The following is a 17837-nucleotide window of genomic DNA, read 5'->3' on the forward strand; positions in this document are numbered from 1 at the left end:
TTAATCATTTATTTATTGAACGGCAGTAAAGTTAAAAAAAGTATAGACTAAATACGCAAAAAAAACCTGCAAATACCAACAAATATATTAGACTGTTTATAATAAACTCATCTGTGTGACTGTGTGAGTACAATATTTATTTAAGTCCCAATCTGTTTTTATTATTTAGTTTAATAATTCGTTCGAGACTTTATATGCGAGAACAGTTAATTGAATAAGAATCAAAAATATTACATAACTATTTAGCAGTGATTTAGTTAACCTGTTTAAAACAGTCACAATTTTATTTTTAAGCGAATTGAATTGAATTCATTAATAAAATAATGTACTAAATCTATGTGGGTGTAAATCTTACGATGTAATATACATATAATGAGCATTCCTCCGCAAAAATATTCAACTTTTTTGCGCGTTCAGAATTTGCTATGCAATTTCCAATAGTAGGTATCTCGTGTTTTAAAAGTGGTCAAACGTAACGTAACCCCCCCCCCCCCCCCCACGCGAGGCATCCGTCTCCGCGTAGGCGTTTCAAAACTAATACAATTTATTTACAAATGGTAATCTTGGCGAGTTTTTTCATTATTAATTTAAAATTAAAACTTTGACATGAAATAACCTTTTAAAAGATATCGGTACACTATACGTAGGAAATGGGTATAATACCCAAACGTGGGCATTAATTAGTTTAAAAGTTATTTGTTTAAAATGTTCTAACCTAACTAGTTGACTAATTTTGTGATTAACTTAATATTTTAACTAGCATTAGTCACCATCTTTGCCATAATAACTTAACTTTTTCAGTTGGTTTCAAAATTAATATGTTAAGTTAAAATCAATCGTGGTTAAATTTATAATTTGTTTAACACAGATGTTAGCGGTAATGTATGTAATGCGTTATTTTTCAAAATTCCTAATTATGCTCGTTAATATATTAATTACACAATTTTACTAGTTAATATACAGTCATAGGATACCAGTTGGGTTTTCGCTAATGTATATGAAATTAATATGGTTAGGTAGATGACCGAGATTGAATTAGATAAGTCCATTCGTTGTGTAGAATTGTAAGTTTATGTTTGTAATTTATGTAAATAAAATTTTAAATACAAATCTATAGTATTGTTAAAAAAAAAATAGAAATTTAGAATTTTGTTTCCTTAAAATATACTTGTTAGTATAATGTTACTTCATTATGTTAAACAATAAAATGGAAAAATAATTCATAAATAGTAAATAATTTATTACTTAATAATAATAGCTTTGATTACATCACGATGTTTAGAAAAAAATAATATGAACAGTAAAAAAATAAATATTCAAATTTATTAAGATTTTTGAATTATATCATAATGCAAATATAATTGAAAGATATACTTTATAGGGCAATGAGTGATAAAGTGTACCCTGTTTCTTGGAACACGTGGTGTAGGTAGATTCAATAATAGTTTTAAATACATTAACTGAACCGTTATTTTTAGTTTATAAAATATCTAATTAATATGTAGAATAACTAGTTGAAGTATGTATTTATGGATTACATTTAATACATTAATTGAAAGTACCCGGAATTCTATAGAATAACTAGTTATTTTATAGGATTACTGAATTTCATACATTAATGTTAACATATATAATTTATAAATACACACACACACACATATTATGTATATATTTATGTTAAATTAATTAATGCATACTCGTATGTCGCATAAACACACGTTATTTCAAAATATAAATTTTGCGTTCCCAGTTAATTCAGTTCAGTAGAGCTAAAGGATCAAACTGAATTTTAGTGGCGAAGGGAGAGGTAATAATAAAAATAAATAATTTTGACTATTTTGATCAAACACGGTTTTGATAATTTGAGAACGATAGCAATAATATACAGTATTGATAAAAAAATAAATAAAAATGTTATATTATGCTATAGGTATAGAGGCAATCAATAATAAAGCTGTGATTTCCCGCTTTGATATAAACTCGTTTAATGAAAAACCTCGTGCGTACGTGATATCATTTTATTTTAAAAATTTAATACGCGCATTCGGACATAGAATATCTTTTACGCGTTTCATATTTTAAATTATAGCATTATATTATATACGTATTGAATGTTAAAAATCTGCTATATAGTGGGCTGCAGTTGTCAGAGGGATATGAAAATACACAAACAGGGGAGGATTATACCCCCTTCAGAATATACGCACACTCATATGCATCTACGGAGGTGGACCTGTGCGGTTAACCAGAAAGAGAATTTTGATAATATTCATGAAAATATTTTAATCATCATCATCATCAGCTGGTAAACCGAATGCATCACATCATCTGCAGCTCTACGGTATATTTAATTTGCGGTAAATGGATTTTAAATTATACTGGACAAATACTCACATATGATTAATTAAACAAATAATAACCAGCGCGTTATGTTATTTTTTTTCAAAACGAGTGAGCCTACTTTTGCGAATAAATATACAAAAGAAGATTAAAATAATACGGTGCAGTAGCCTTCGGCCGTAATAAATGCGTACGTTCATTTAGTTTATTTTAATCGCAATAATATTTTATCGACAAATGTTCGGAAACATAAATATTTCACTGTACGGCTGTGCAATTTATAATAATATAGATTCAATTTGCATGGTCGAGCGCGCGTTCGATCCGTTTCTATATAGTGTTATTCTGCAGCACGCAGTTTACTGATTTAATTTGGCCCGCGCAAAATCTGTGCATAATAATAATAATAATAATAAAAATAATAATAATAATAATAATAGTAATAATAATGATAATAATAATAGTAATAATAATTATAAAACAAACACAGTCGAGCGCGGTGATAATAATTAATGACGGTATATACAAAATAACGCGATACATAATATAATAACAACTACCCTTAATTTTGACGCAAGCGCGGGCACATAACTTTTCGGAAACGCTGCCGTCGACCCCTGCGCGAAGTCTCGTGCGCGAAGCTTATACCCAGGCCATAGTAGGTTATTATTTAATAAAATCGTCCGGACTACTACTACAACGACTGTACAACATTGTATAATAATATACGACACGGCGTTGAAGCGATATAGAGACGCGATTCGTGCAAAACTGCGTTGTAAAAATATGTACGCGAATTCGTGTAATATGCTCCTCCGTCATCGTAGATCCGCGACTATATTATAATAATTGGGTCGCAGCTAGCCCACTGTTGTTGTATAATAATATGAAATATCGCACACGACAGGATTATTCGCAAAACATGGTCACCGCCATGGAATATATTTTAAGGACGCTATATATTGTTAAATACCGTTATTTGAGAATATTGCGATTAGAATAATGTTTATCACGAACACTTTTTTGAAAACGTTAATAACGTAGGTACTGTATATCTAAATCGAAATTCCAACGAATGGTTTTTTGAGTTATTAACCTTTTATGTAGGTATATCAAGGACGCTAATTCCATCATAATGCGTGTTGGAAGATAAGGGTCAATTCGCAAATTTTAGTCATTAACAATATTAATCTGTTAACCTTTTTTTAATTCGTTAAAATTACCAGAGTAACTATCATTATACTAACTAGATTATATGTACATAACAATATATTTTGAATATATGTGAAACAATTTTTAAGGATTATATTATATTAGCATAAGTAGGTATTTATGTTTTAATAATTCAGAAAATACAATATGTTCAAATCTCGAATTATATACACACATATTACATACCTTCTTACCAGTTTACAAAAAAAAGGTTCTGTTTTGAAACTAAAAAAGTGTAAGTATCATTCTTAATTAACATTTAAAAAAAAAAACAAAAAATCTAAGTTATTAAAAATATAATATATTTATATATATTATGGTTCTTAAAAATTCTAAAAACAGAATATGAATAATTTCATTATTAAACGAAATAACGAAGGTGAACATAATATCTTTAATTTTGTGATATTGCAGCATTATTACCTTGTATGTAACACATATCGTGATAATATATGCTGGCAAAACGGCAATAATTATTACAAAATTATAATATTTAACGTACTCTTCGGGTAATTAAATTAAAATCTGTTATATTAATTATAGTTGTATGAAATCAGGTGTACCTACGAGTAGTTTATTACTTCTTCGGGAAGCATATGCTACCCTTTATATACCTTAATTTACAGCGGCCCGGAGTATAATATTATAGTTAAAGTTCTCAGAAAGTATTGACGTACCACCATGATCTTTGATCTGGAATTTAATGTACGAATTCTATGCTTCGAGCATGTCAGAATTGTCAAACTTTCATTATTTTGCAAAAAACACGAAACGCGAGAAAAAGAAGAAAAACCACGCCGAATACGCTCGTGGTACTAAGTTCATGTATTTTGATTAGACAAATTCAAATAAAATTTTTATAATCGTAATTTGCAGACTTTATGTTTTATATTTTTAAAGCGTTATTTATCTTTTCGTAACGTTTATACTACGTATAGATACGGTTATATATGAAATTATTCGGGTTTTAAAATGTCCATCATTAGTCAGTAGTTATCGATACCTAACGCTGTTCTATAAGACTATAGCTGTTCTAACGTTCGAGTATGAATTGTGTGTAGAACGACGCACTTAGTGCAGTGTGAAATGCCAAGTGTGTAATACAAAATTTTTTTACAGTTTTTTTCTTCAATTAATGGACTATAGGTAATATTTTCATTTGTCGATACCAATTTGTTGTGATGTAGTCTGTACCCTCTGTAGATATAGAAAATAGAAATTGACTCCTTCGTGTTTATGTATGTAGATTAAATACACTTTCTTTGGGAGGAGGGGATAGGGTACCCTCCGACGTTAAATAAAAGCTTTAAATAAAGTATGTAATATGAAAAAAATAAAAATATTTTAGCCTCCAGTGTTCACTATTTTATATAAAATTTTCAAAGAGAGTCAAAATGTGCAGGTGTTTTTGTGAAATAGCGTTTGCCTGTTATAGGTTCGAGTGAATATAATTTACCCATTTGCTTTGCTCAGATTTTAAGATGAGTAAGTTAAAAACAAAACCCATATAATCAATTAGGTAACATTTTTGAAACAACCATCGAACTTCAAACACTACCCGCACTTGAATATTCGTGCGCTTAAAATATATGTTACCCGACATGAATATTAATTAACGCAGCTATTTTAGTATGTTGTACAGGTAAGAATATACTAGCACTATTTGATTATGACTGCAAATAAACGTGGTCCAAAAGTAAAACTTTTAATGAAACATTGTTTTTGAGCGCAAAGGGTTAAAGTTTTGATCCAGCAATTTTGAACTTTTAGCTTTTAGAACCATTGAAAATTCAAGGAATTATGAGCAACTTAATCTTAGTTAAATTTAAATATATAGTATCAAGTTGATATACATGGATAATAATATAAATCAGAACATGATCACGAGTGTAGACCATATTATATAGTTATTGGAACTTCTACTGAATTAATAACATTCGTCAAAACTTTGAAACATTAAGTTATAACCAAGATAAATACCTTATACCAACAAAACGTAAAGTTTTTATACTAATTACTAATTTTAAAAAGTTTTTCGTCAAAAAAGTATTAATATTTTCATAAACTTGCTGTTTATCCATAAATTTATATTATACAAATTTATAAAATTTATGAAATAATTAATCGATATTTTTAATCATATTATTTTATACTCTGATTTCTAATAAATGATAATGCAATAAAATTCCATTCTAAACCGAACTGGGTCCCCGGGAAACTAGGAATATTCCCAACGGGACACAATCGTTTTTAATAAATTTAATTTCGTTTCAGATTGATTATTACAAAATAATAAGTGCATGGTTCAGTCCAATAACCATATAAAAACCACATTTCTTATTTCTACATCACAGCTATAAATATATCGTACAATGTATATTTTTAAAGCCTGCATAACCACGAATATGTTTTAGCTAGCACGTACGTATTTGTATACATTTCAGTGCTCCCATATAGCAGCTATAATGAAATAATTATTATAGACGACAATTTGACCTAAAATATTAAAAAAGGAAATCTTATTTTCTATAATAGAAATTAAATCAAGAAAAATTCTTATAAAAATATATATAAAACGTTTCATCAGCAATATCAAAGCAACACTCCTCCATCATATATCCATTGGATTCCTCCATTAGTTTGCATACTTATCTGAGTCTGCAATTATTTTTGAAACATCACATTTTGTTCACAAAATTCAAGGTTTGTTTTATTCAAGAATATATTGTATAGGTATTTAATGTTTCAAATCAAATTATAAATTATTCTTTGTATTTATATACAATATTTTTCTTAAATATTTACACACCGTAAATCGTATTATTATATTTCGTATTTTCATGAATAAAACATAAATAACAAATTATGAAGTTTGCGAGCAGAAATGGAATATTGGAATGCATCTACCTCCATACCCTACTACCCTACTACTAATGCCCTACGACTATACGAGTTCCTTTCCAAAGGTATTCGAGATGCTGTGGCTGTATAGTTATTATTGTAGGAATAAAACTTACAGGAAACGTTTTACAATTCAAAACATTATTCCTAACCGTTAATCCCCTTCAATACGTGTGCATTCGCATGCCACTAAATTTTGTTGACCTTTTTAAAAATCCTGCAAAAGGGATGTATAAACATCATTGATTGACAACATAAACGAATGCAAATTCGACGAAAAAATTGTATTTTCACAGTCGGATGAAATAATGAAGGTTGTTGGGTCTCAATCGATTTGTTCGCAAAGTTCGAATGTAGAGTAGGTAATGGCAGAGATTTATTTTTTTTCGAACAGACAAAATGTATAATATATACACGTCGATAATATACACCAATACAGAATACATAATTGTAATTTGTTTACTCTTTTATTTACCTTTCGGTATAAATTTAGCATTTGATTTTAATTATAAATCAGTTACAGTTCACTCGTAGGGATATTTTTTATACATTGCAGGAAAACGAAATTACTTTGATGTGAGTGTATATTTATTATTTAGGTACCATATATACTTCCAAAACTAAGTATAATATTATACGAGATAATAAATGGATTCTACATCACATTATTTATTTAGGAATTAAAGACATTTGTTGACAACGAAAAAAACCTGGTAGATACGGCCTCTATGAATAAAGATAAGTATATGTTTGTTCAAAAAAAAGGTTTTAAAAATAAAAATAAATAGTTGGCATCATATTTTTATATTAAAAATGACTAAAAACAACACTTCTATCCTAACTGATTTTACATAGATTCATTTTAACTTAATGGAAAAATTAAACGATCTTCTTTAAAAACGAATTAAAATGTGATTAAGAATAATCAAAACCGAACTCGGGATCTGAAAAAAGTAAGTTCAAGAATGTGTTCAGTTACTGAACTTCAGTATGTACATAATATTAATGAAGAAACACCAAGTTATGCAAAAAATGCGGAATGCGAAATATTAAAATAATATTTAATTTTACTTGCCAGTAGTATTACGATTTACGATTATCATTGAACCCGTTTTAAAGGAATAAAAAGCACCCTTTTTTAAATCCGAAAGGAAGGGACGCAACGAAGAAGTTCCGATATATTTGTTGTATTGGTTTTACGGTAATAGTCTTTATTTTTATTATCCATTTCCGCAAACACTTAGGAGTATTCAAAAAGTTACATGAAGCACCTTAAACGATCGGAAACCAAGAATGATATTTTTGAAGGGGTTATTTTCCAATTGTCACCCCATAATAGTTTCCCCGAGTATGAGGAAAGACGGAAACGTTAAGAAATATGCGAGCAAAGCACGATTTTTTTCGAGTTTTGTTCAAAATCGTTTATCGGATACGACGACTTATCCCGTTCTTATAATATCGTTTAAATTTAATTCCGTATCACGCGGTAGCCAAGGAATACCATAGAAAATTTAAATGTTAAATTTGAAAAAAATTATTTTCACACTCATTTTATTCTTAGGAGATGAAGACAGTTTTAATTGCAGTATGACGTAGGTTACAATTATAATAATAGTAAATAGGTAGGTTTGATAAATGTAAAATAAATAAAATATATTATTTTGCTCAATTCTTTCACATTTTTTAATGTGTCCTCATTCGAAATACAATAATAATAAGCCGAGTGATATCGCGTTTCATAATGTCCACGGATCAATTGTGACTTTCGTTTCGCAATAACTATAATTGAGTCGATAGTAACAGTTTATTAAAACATTATTTTAAGATACTTTATTTGCCTACATTGCTACATCTTATAGTCGTCGTTGTCTACAATAATATTATATTATTAGAATTATTTAATTAAATCTCCATATGACCATATCCTTATCTTGCAACTACAACTATTATAGTATAATATAATAAATCCTCATTTTCTAATTAGTAAATTTAAAAACTATATTTGAAGTTGTACGCAAATGTTTTCTTTGTCTATAGTGGAATGACTTTTTGAAAAATATAATCTACCTATACCTAGCAATTAGGTATTCAGTATAAATGAAGTTTTCCAAAGTGTCTTGATAACTATTTAATAAGATCAGTTGAAAAATTGTTTTAAAACGTTTTCATTAGGTTTCCAATAATCAAGTATGTACATATAGATACATGTACTATATATATTTAAATTCTTTTAAATATGCTTATGTACTGTGTATATTACTAATTTTTTGTACGATTGTTTAAAGATTATATTATAGGAACGTTTCGATAAAAAATAATTTAATAAGGAAAATTATTTTATGATAATTTAAAATATCATGAGCATTTAGTTGTACTAACTATCAAAAACAAAATCAAATTAATTTTTTAAATGTTACAAATTTATATATACTATACAATACTTATACATTTATCATATATAAGTATTTTTTTGATAGATTTGAATACTTATAGAGATTGTTATTATTATTATTTTTGAAAATTTTGCACGAACTAAAATGTCGTGTATTTAAAAATATAACACATTAATAAATATAATAATAATAATAAGCAGTCAGTAACTTATGTAATTTCTATATTCAAAAAATGAGTGAAATGTTTTTTTGTACTTAATACGATTTCTGATTTAAGTTTATGAAGAAGGAAAATATTGCATTCACATACCATTAAAAATAAATATTTTTGACAATAGTAAATAAAATATATTTCAATTCAAGTTAGAGGGTTGAAGTTTATTAGGCTGGTAACCAAATTTAATGAGTTAACCATCAATATTTTCAAAAATAAAATAAAATAGCTACCGACATTTAAAATACATTATTTATTTTATTGTTTGTACAACATGCACTCCTAAGGAATTTTAAATTGTTATAACAACTATCCATAAAAAAATAACGAAACATGTAATTTTTGGATGATTCGATTTTACCGTTCCAAAAAATTGTATAATATACTGAAATGTGTTCAAAAATTTCTTATATACATATACAGTACCTATATAGTTAATATGTATATAAGGTATTTTTAAATTTTTTTTTTATTGTTACAGCATCAACTACAAGGTTGTAAGGTATTTTATATATATAAATATTTAAGTTTTGTAAATAGTCTTTAGGTGTATATATAAATATATATACAGCGTCAAATGTCGACAGACACGAATATTATCGACTGTCTGTTTTTTTTTTAATTCCATTGTTTACTCTTAAAATAACAGAACAGCAATAACAGAAGAAATTACTAAAATACGCTTCGGTCTATATATAAAAGATGGATTGCTACCCTCCTTGCTACCTTCTGACGATGAACGCCTTTGGACTCGTAAATAATGTGCAAAAAATAGGTAGTCAACTGTCAAGACGAATGCTGCAGTAGTTTGCTTCCTTTACTTGTTTGTAATTACTTTTTCAGAATTTCGACGCTTTTGAATCCATCTATATAATACCAGTTATTTCCCATTTAGTTCTCAATGTTTTCTAAACAAATATTTTGATTGTTAAAGTCCAAAACGAAACAAACATCATGTTGTTATGTATAGGTACACAAATACAATATAATATAGCAAAGTACGTGCAGAAGAGTAATATAGGTAGATGACTTTCATCTGTATGAGTATATAGGTAGGTAACCTAAGCAAAATATAATAATGTGATGAGTTATTAGTTGTCTATATCATAGGCCCAATCACTGGATTTTTCTTGTATATAGCTTTTTCGTGGTATACAAAAACCTTTTGAGTTTTGGGAATTGAAACCACCTGTGAGTAACATCAAAGAAATATTTCAAACATAAATATCTCCTATATATGCATAGAGTCCCCGCTGAAAACTTATTACTTATTATATAAAGTAACGACTACGTCAAGTTAACTACAGACATAATATAATCTTATATATATATATTTATAATCATAATATATTGAACATACCGTAAACATAGTTACAATGGTAAAGATAAAAACACATTAGAGTGTTATTATTTAGATGAGCCACAACAACATAGATAATTGGTTATAAAAAAAGAGTTAACATATTTTTAATTAGAACAATATCATATAAGATATTATAAATAAAATTGGTAGATTTTAAATATTTCAAAATGTTTCCATGTTGACTGGATCAGGACCATAGAATGTTATTATTATAACCTAATCAAAGTAATATATACAATCATAATGTACTATAAAATATGATGCAATGCCTACTTATACCTACATTATGTAGAAAATTGGATAAAAAAAAATAATGACGAGAATTATTTTGAGTTTCTAGTAATATAATTAAATTTTTAACAATTTCAAGATTTTCCTGACCTTTCCAGACTTTTTTCTAAGACCGAAACAATCATGTTTCAGTTTTTGTTTTTTTTTTTTAGTAAATGAATTATGCAGTTAGTTTATACTTTATTGCGGTGATAATTTTAGATTCAGTCTGAGTAAGTTTTGTTGAAAAGAGGGTGGATTTTATATTGAGTAAAAATTAAGGTATCGTAAAAAAATAAAAATAAAAAGACAGAACTTTTATTCGAGTTATAAAAAAAATCAAAATCGACGAAATGGAAATCTCCAACTTTGCAGTCTATAATACCTGTCTAATCGTCCAACTAATTTTGCATTCAAGTTAAACAACTATTATACTTTCGATATTGAAAATTATTCACAGCAGCGGTTTATAGGTGTTATTTATTTTAAATAAGAAAGTGTTTATTCGAACTGCAATTAATTTTTAAAAAACAGGACGCATAAATAATGCTAAGCTATATAAAACTCAATTTTAAAAATCTATGAAAAATTAATACTGCATTCACGACATTAATAATTTACTTAATACTTTAGAAATATAAGTAAATAATAGTTTTTATTAATTTCTGTCAAACTAATAACAATGAAGCCATTTAATTTTTGCTAAAATTGATAAACAGCCATTTCGTGTATTCAATTCCATTATAACTTATGAAATATGTATATAATTAATTTCAAAAAAACGAATTTCGAGAAACCATTGGAAGTATTTTTAATAATGTTTTCAAAATTATATCAACAACGAATATAATTAATAATGTAACATAAACCTTTTAGTATCTATATTATCTAGATAGCTTTATTTTTTTAAATTTCTCAATGAAATCAAATTCAACAAAAAATATAAATAGGCACGAATATAATATAAATAACAGAACATATCGAATTATAAATCATATTTAATAATATATGAGACCTCACATAAAAGAAAATGTATCACAAATGCGGTTGAATAATTTAAAAAAAGGCATGGGAGTGACAAGTTATCAGTTTATCACCTTAGTTGCCTCTAGAAATTCAATTTTTTTAAACTTAATCTGGAACATAGATATGTCATAAAAATAAAAATCGAATAGGTACCTACTGTAACACACATTTATACACAATACCGTATTTTTATCTCGATTTTGAGTATCGACTTCTGAAATTTCCGATAATAATATAATATAGGTACCTATGTTGAACAACTTTGCTACCTATATATACCTATATGATTATCAAACGATTTTACGGCAAGGGTTTTAATTGGTTTTTTTCTCGTTAACAAGAGAGCGAATCACAGACAGTATTATTTTTAGATTGAACTGCATTGACTTCGTTAAAAATTTAAATAGGTAATAATAATAATATAATATATATATATATAAATATATGTTTTTTAATCTATAACATCAATTTAAAAAACCACCTTTAAGTTAAATTTTATAAAACTTCAACCTGATTTACAAAAATGTCTTCTTTGAAAAAAAAATTTTTTACACACACTTCGTCTCAATTCGCTAACTATATGGGCTCTGACTCAAGATCGAGTTGTTTTGTAAAAACTAATAAGAAAATAACGGTAAATCTTCGGATTCAAATATTTAATTTGTTCAGAAAAGCTGGATATACGGGTGTTTACGTTAAATAAATTATAAGTACCTACAAAAAAACCACAGGACACAGTATGGTTAAATAACGAATTATATCCAAACAGAAAACCCAGCACTTTTTAAATCTTAAGAAAAATTTAAAAAATAATTTAAATAGATATAATATTGAACTTGTAAAATGTTATGTCTCAGTACCTATCTTAAATGACAAATGTTGTAAACTAAAAAAATATTAAGAGAATATCAGCGCACTATTTGTTTTCTCTCTCTGGTCCGCGTGCAACATAGACAAAAAATATTTACTACGCAGAATCGTTTTTTTCTGTTTTTAAGGAATCTTAGACTAAAATCACCCATTACAAAAAAGATAGAGAATAATATTTTTGAGGGAATGACATATCGATATTATATATTATTGTTATTTGATTTTGTATTTGACTTTTAAAATAAACAGAAAAAATTTTGTAAATTGAAATTATGTTTTAATTGTTTTAAGACGATATTTAGACAAATCGATATGCCATTCCCTCAAAAATATTATTCTCTTTTTTTGTGCAATGGGAGATTATACTCTAAGATTACTTAAAAATATAGAAAAAAATATTCTGCGTAATTGCGTTTTGTCTATGTTGAGCGTGGGTCAGGGAGAGAAAACTTGTGCGCTGATATCCTCTTATGTTAAAAATATAATATTTTTGTTAATCTTAAAATGTATAGAGTAATTTATTGATGTTTTTCGGAGATTTTGAGGAATAGGCTAATTTAGAAAAAAATACTTCTTTAAACTTTAAAGAATATCTTAATAAGTTGTTTTTAGAAGAACTACGTTAATAAGATTTTTGGAACTTTTACTCAGAAGTATGTATACATATCTAGTAATTACAAAAATAACATTTGATCAAAAAATCTTGAAACCTGATAAAATAATATATTTACATTGAACCTCATTTTATTCTTCAATTTATCGATACAAATGTCAATTAATAATTAGGATAAATTTACTATTGATTATTCTAAGTTATGAAGTAAAGTTTTTAATAGCATTTTAAATAAATACAGGGTTAGTATGAAATATGAATAATGAGGGTGATTCGCCAAGCATGTTCAACCTCGATTTTCCCCTTTTATAATGATATTTTTCAAATCCTGATAGATATTTGGAATTTTTTAAACATACTATTAGACCTTTTTTTTTCAAATTCTTAATTCTTTTATTTTACTAACGAAGGAGAATCATGTGGCAATAAAATCTGTTTTTTTTTTAAAGGAGAAGCTTCTTTTTTTAACTGTAAATTATTTAGTGAATATTTTTTCTGAAAATTTTAATATGCCTAATTCAAAATTCAGACAAGTAATTTCTCAGTCATTAAAATCTTTATTCTAAAGACAATAGTATTTTAAAAATATATAAAACAGAAGTAGTATAATTTGATCTAGTATTTACTATACTTGAACTATTTTTATAAATTATGAATGTTGATAAATTAATATTAATCACCGGCATTTTTAATTCACAATAGCCTTAGTATCTTCCAAACCCATTTTCCTTAATACACAAAGTTAAATAAATCAAAAATTACATGTTTAAATATAGATTCTAGACGCCAACTTTATCTAAAGAATTACATCTAGTTATAATAAATAACATTCAAAAAGAAGGGTTTTCATTTGAAAAGCAGAAATTTGAGTTGCCAAGAGGCACTTCTTAACTGCAATGAAAAAATTCAAGAATTTAAAAGAATGGTCATTGAGTATATTTAAAAATTCCAAAAACAATAATTATAATTAATTAATCATTAAAGGATTATGTGTGGCAGGATTTTGTTTCTAATGATCTTAGGTGGTCACCCATCCAGGAGCTAACAATACCTGCCAATGCGTACACTCAGAATGCAACTAAGGGTAAACACAGAACCGTACCAAGCCACATTTAATATTTTTGTTCTAGATGATTTGTGGATCAATAGGTTTTTTGATATTCAATATTACAGTGGAACCTCTATAAGTGGAATTTTCGATAACTCAAAAGAATGCCTTGGCCCCTGCCTTACAATATATGATATGTGTGAACTTCCGTAAGTTGAATTTTTGATAGCTCGTTTTTTTTCGCCTCCGACTGATTCGAGTTATTGAGATTCCACTGTATTTCCAATATTATGTGAGTAAACAGTTTTATTTTTTACAATAGAAATAACTGCAACAAATTTTTGAATAGCCTAGTTTTATACTTGTGTATTGGAAATTCAACACATAAGATACGTATATGGTACCTATCATATCTATTATCTACTTTAAGCAGGGCCCTGTAAAGATGAACCTCTACAGTTCCTTACTTTAGAATAATACGATAATAATGTATCATATTACTATCTGTATACAATTGTTGTTGAAAATAAATAAAAATAATACATTGCTAAAATATAAAACATGGAATGGACTATGATACCAGTATAAAAACTTGTTTTAAGTAAATTTATACATATTTTGTATTATTAATTACATATTAATTATAAGATAGTAAAAAACACTATAATTATTAACTTAAGCACTTGTAGCTTTAATATTTAGATTATTAATTTATTATAGTATGTGCCTAGATATATTTATTGGTACAACTGATATGAATATAACTCAATCAAGTAGATTAATTTAATTTATAAATTATCATTAACAACCTAATTAAAGTTCAAAAGTGTTTTCACGTTGACAGCATTTAATTTAGTAGAACACATTTTAAAACACAAGTATTTATATCAATAAGCCCTATTTATATAAACTTAAAACTCATGCAATACAAATATCATTACAAGAATTTAGATATTATGTAGGTAACCCTATTTCATCTAAATTATTAATTTTGTTAAATGTTTAATATTTTTCTTACTTATATATTTTGAAACCCATAAAATATTAGATATTGGCAAGACTCCTAAATAAAAAACTATTATTGAATCATGTACTAAGAAAACATATTATAAATATTAAAATGTTTCAAAAATAACAAAATAGTTGAATATTTAAAAGAAAAATGTTTATATATTTGGGCAAGAAATTTTATCTAGTTGCGGTACCTAAAATAATAAACAAAAAATAAAAATCAATTAACTTGTATCTTACAATACTTTGAAAATTTAATTTATAATTATTTTAACCATTATTATTAATTTTGATTAAAAGTATATCACATAGTAAATAGTACATACTAAATATAACATTAAATCTTTAAATATGATTTAATTTGTGCTGTGTAATTATAAATAAAATTGATCCAGCTTAATTACACAAGTTGCAACAAATCAAAAGTACCAAACTATACTCTGTCTTAAAAAAGAATAATCAGTCGGCCAAGTGACTATCGTCAGTCTCGCCAACGATCAATTGTTAGCATGATCACGTGGTTCTCAAAACACCAATCGCATTATTCACAATGCACAAACAGTGATTGTTTTCTTTTGAGACAGAGTATATAAGGAATAATTTAGTTCATCGCAATAAAGAAGAATTGTAAATTAAAATGCAAACAATATCTAAAAGGAGCAGTAAATAATGCATACAATTCCTATAAAAGTATAAACAATTTATTTTAAGAATTAAATTAGTAATTATGAGAAAGAAAATTGATAATCAAATAGGTATTTGTAAAATCTTATGTCAAAAATATGTATGTATAAATGTGTAAATATTTGTATCTAAAAAAAGTTAGTATATAATATGTACTAAGTACTTCTAATATTAAAAACCTATATCAAATACCAACTAATTTGATAGGTACCTACCAACAATTTTTCATTACTAATTTAAAAACAACAGTTTATTAATTTTAATATAATTTTTATTTTAAACCCATGAAAGGTAATAATGGACAATTAGGTACATTACACAAATAAAATTATCACAGTGATAAGAACTATAAGGTAAAATGTATCTGAAATCAATTATTGATTACTAAATACTAATACTATTACTTGTAATTTATTAAGTGTATAATATAAAATGTATACCTAACGGTTATACTAAAGTATATTAAATATTTTTTGTTATTTGTTTTGTTCGAAAATTATATTAATCAAATTTTTATTACTGCAATGACAGAATTATTACTTTAAAATGGGAACCTCAGTAGCTGAATATTATATTAAGAATTTAAGAAACTTAAATTGATTTTTTAAAATTTATAATGATAACATTGAAACCAATTGCAAGCATCCACTAAACCACTTTTATAAATAATTAATAGGTACATTAAATAGGTACAACACAGATTTAAGGTCAATGAATATTATGTTAAAATTAACTATCATTAATTTTCAAAGCATTAAAGATTTAAAACTTATTAGGTAAAGATACTGTCAATTATTAATATAAATTTTATTAATTATCTAATTATATATTTTTTAAATGTTATGAATCACTTAAATTATTAGTTATATTAATTTTGATATTAAAAACAAAAATATTGAAATATTAAACTGTAAGTAGGTACCTTTATATTACACTCAACACCAATAAATGTATTTTGAAATGTCTGAAGTATCGGTCTCTTTTTAAATGTATCCGATAAATTCTGACAAGTAAAAAAAATATTGGTAGACAAAAATTGCTCACCCAAAATTAATTTATTCAAGCAATATAGGTAGGTATTTGTTAGTTTTTAGAATAATAATGAATCAGTTTTTTTTTTAATGAATGAATGATAATAGTTCAACAAATATAGGTATTATATCCATTAAATTAAGTGTATCAGAGTTGATCTAGTCAATTAATATTAAGACATTATATTTTAAGAATAAAACACATACATTTTTATACATAATATATACTAATAAAATTATTAAAATTACAATATATTTGTTTGAGAATTAAATTACAAAATTGTTTAAAGTAACCTATAACTAATTTAGTTTAAAAATGATTTTTTTGACTTAAGATTTTACACTATTTGAATAATAATTGACTATAAAGAATAAGTAAGGAGGTAAGAACTACTACATATTATTATTGCTTATTTATTTAATACTCAAAAAATTTCAGATTTAAATTGTAAATTAATTATTAAAGTCACTTTAATAAAAAAAACAAAAACAGACGATACAAGAGATTGTTCATGCACCTTTAGAATACAATAAAAGTAATATTGGTCTCAATGATTTATTTATCCTACATTTCATTAGGTACCTAGTGTTTAAATTAAATATATTTTCAAATCAAAACAATAGACAAACTACAACAGTAATAGAACATAATATTATTTATTAAAATCAAACAACTACATAAAAATTATAAAAAAAAAAATAAATAAATAACTGATAAGTTGTAAAAATCATAAAACAACACTTCTTTTATATTAGGTAATAAAGTAAACAAAGGCAATATTGTTTAAATACTTGCATGCATAAGCAATAGGTAACACTGATAGAAATCCGGTAAATAATTCAATCTATTCTTCCACTTAT

General features: G+C 26.0%; 1 protein-coding gene across 1 annotated transcript in view; it reads right to left on the reverse strand.

The window, feature by feature from the left end:
• Positions 1–17837, reverse strand: part of Pkc98E (Protein kinase C) — a 44928-nt gene that overhangs the window by 25931 nt on the left and 1160 nt on the right. The window lies entirely within an intron of this gene.

The sequence above is a fragment of the Diuraphis noxia genome, unplaced genomic scaffold, assembly GCF_037042655.1.
Source record: "Diuraphis noxia isolate RWA-SAM2 unplaced genomic scaffold, SU_Dnox_SAM2 contig0001, whole genome shotgun sequence".
Taxonomy (NCBI): Eukaryota; Metazoa; Arthropoda; class Insecta; order Hemiptera; family Aphididae; genus Diuraphis; species Diuraphis noxia.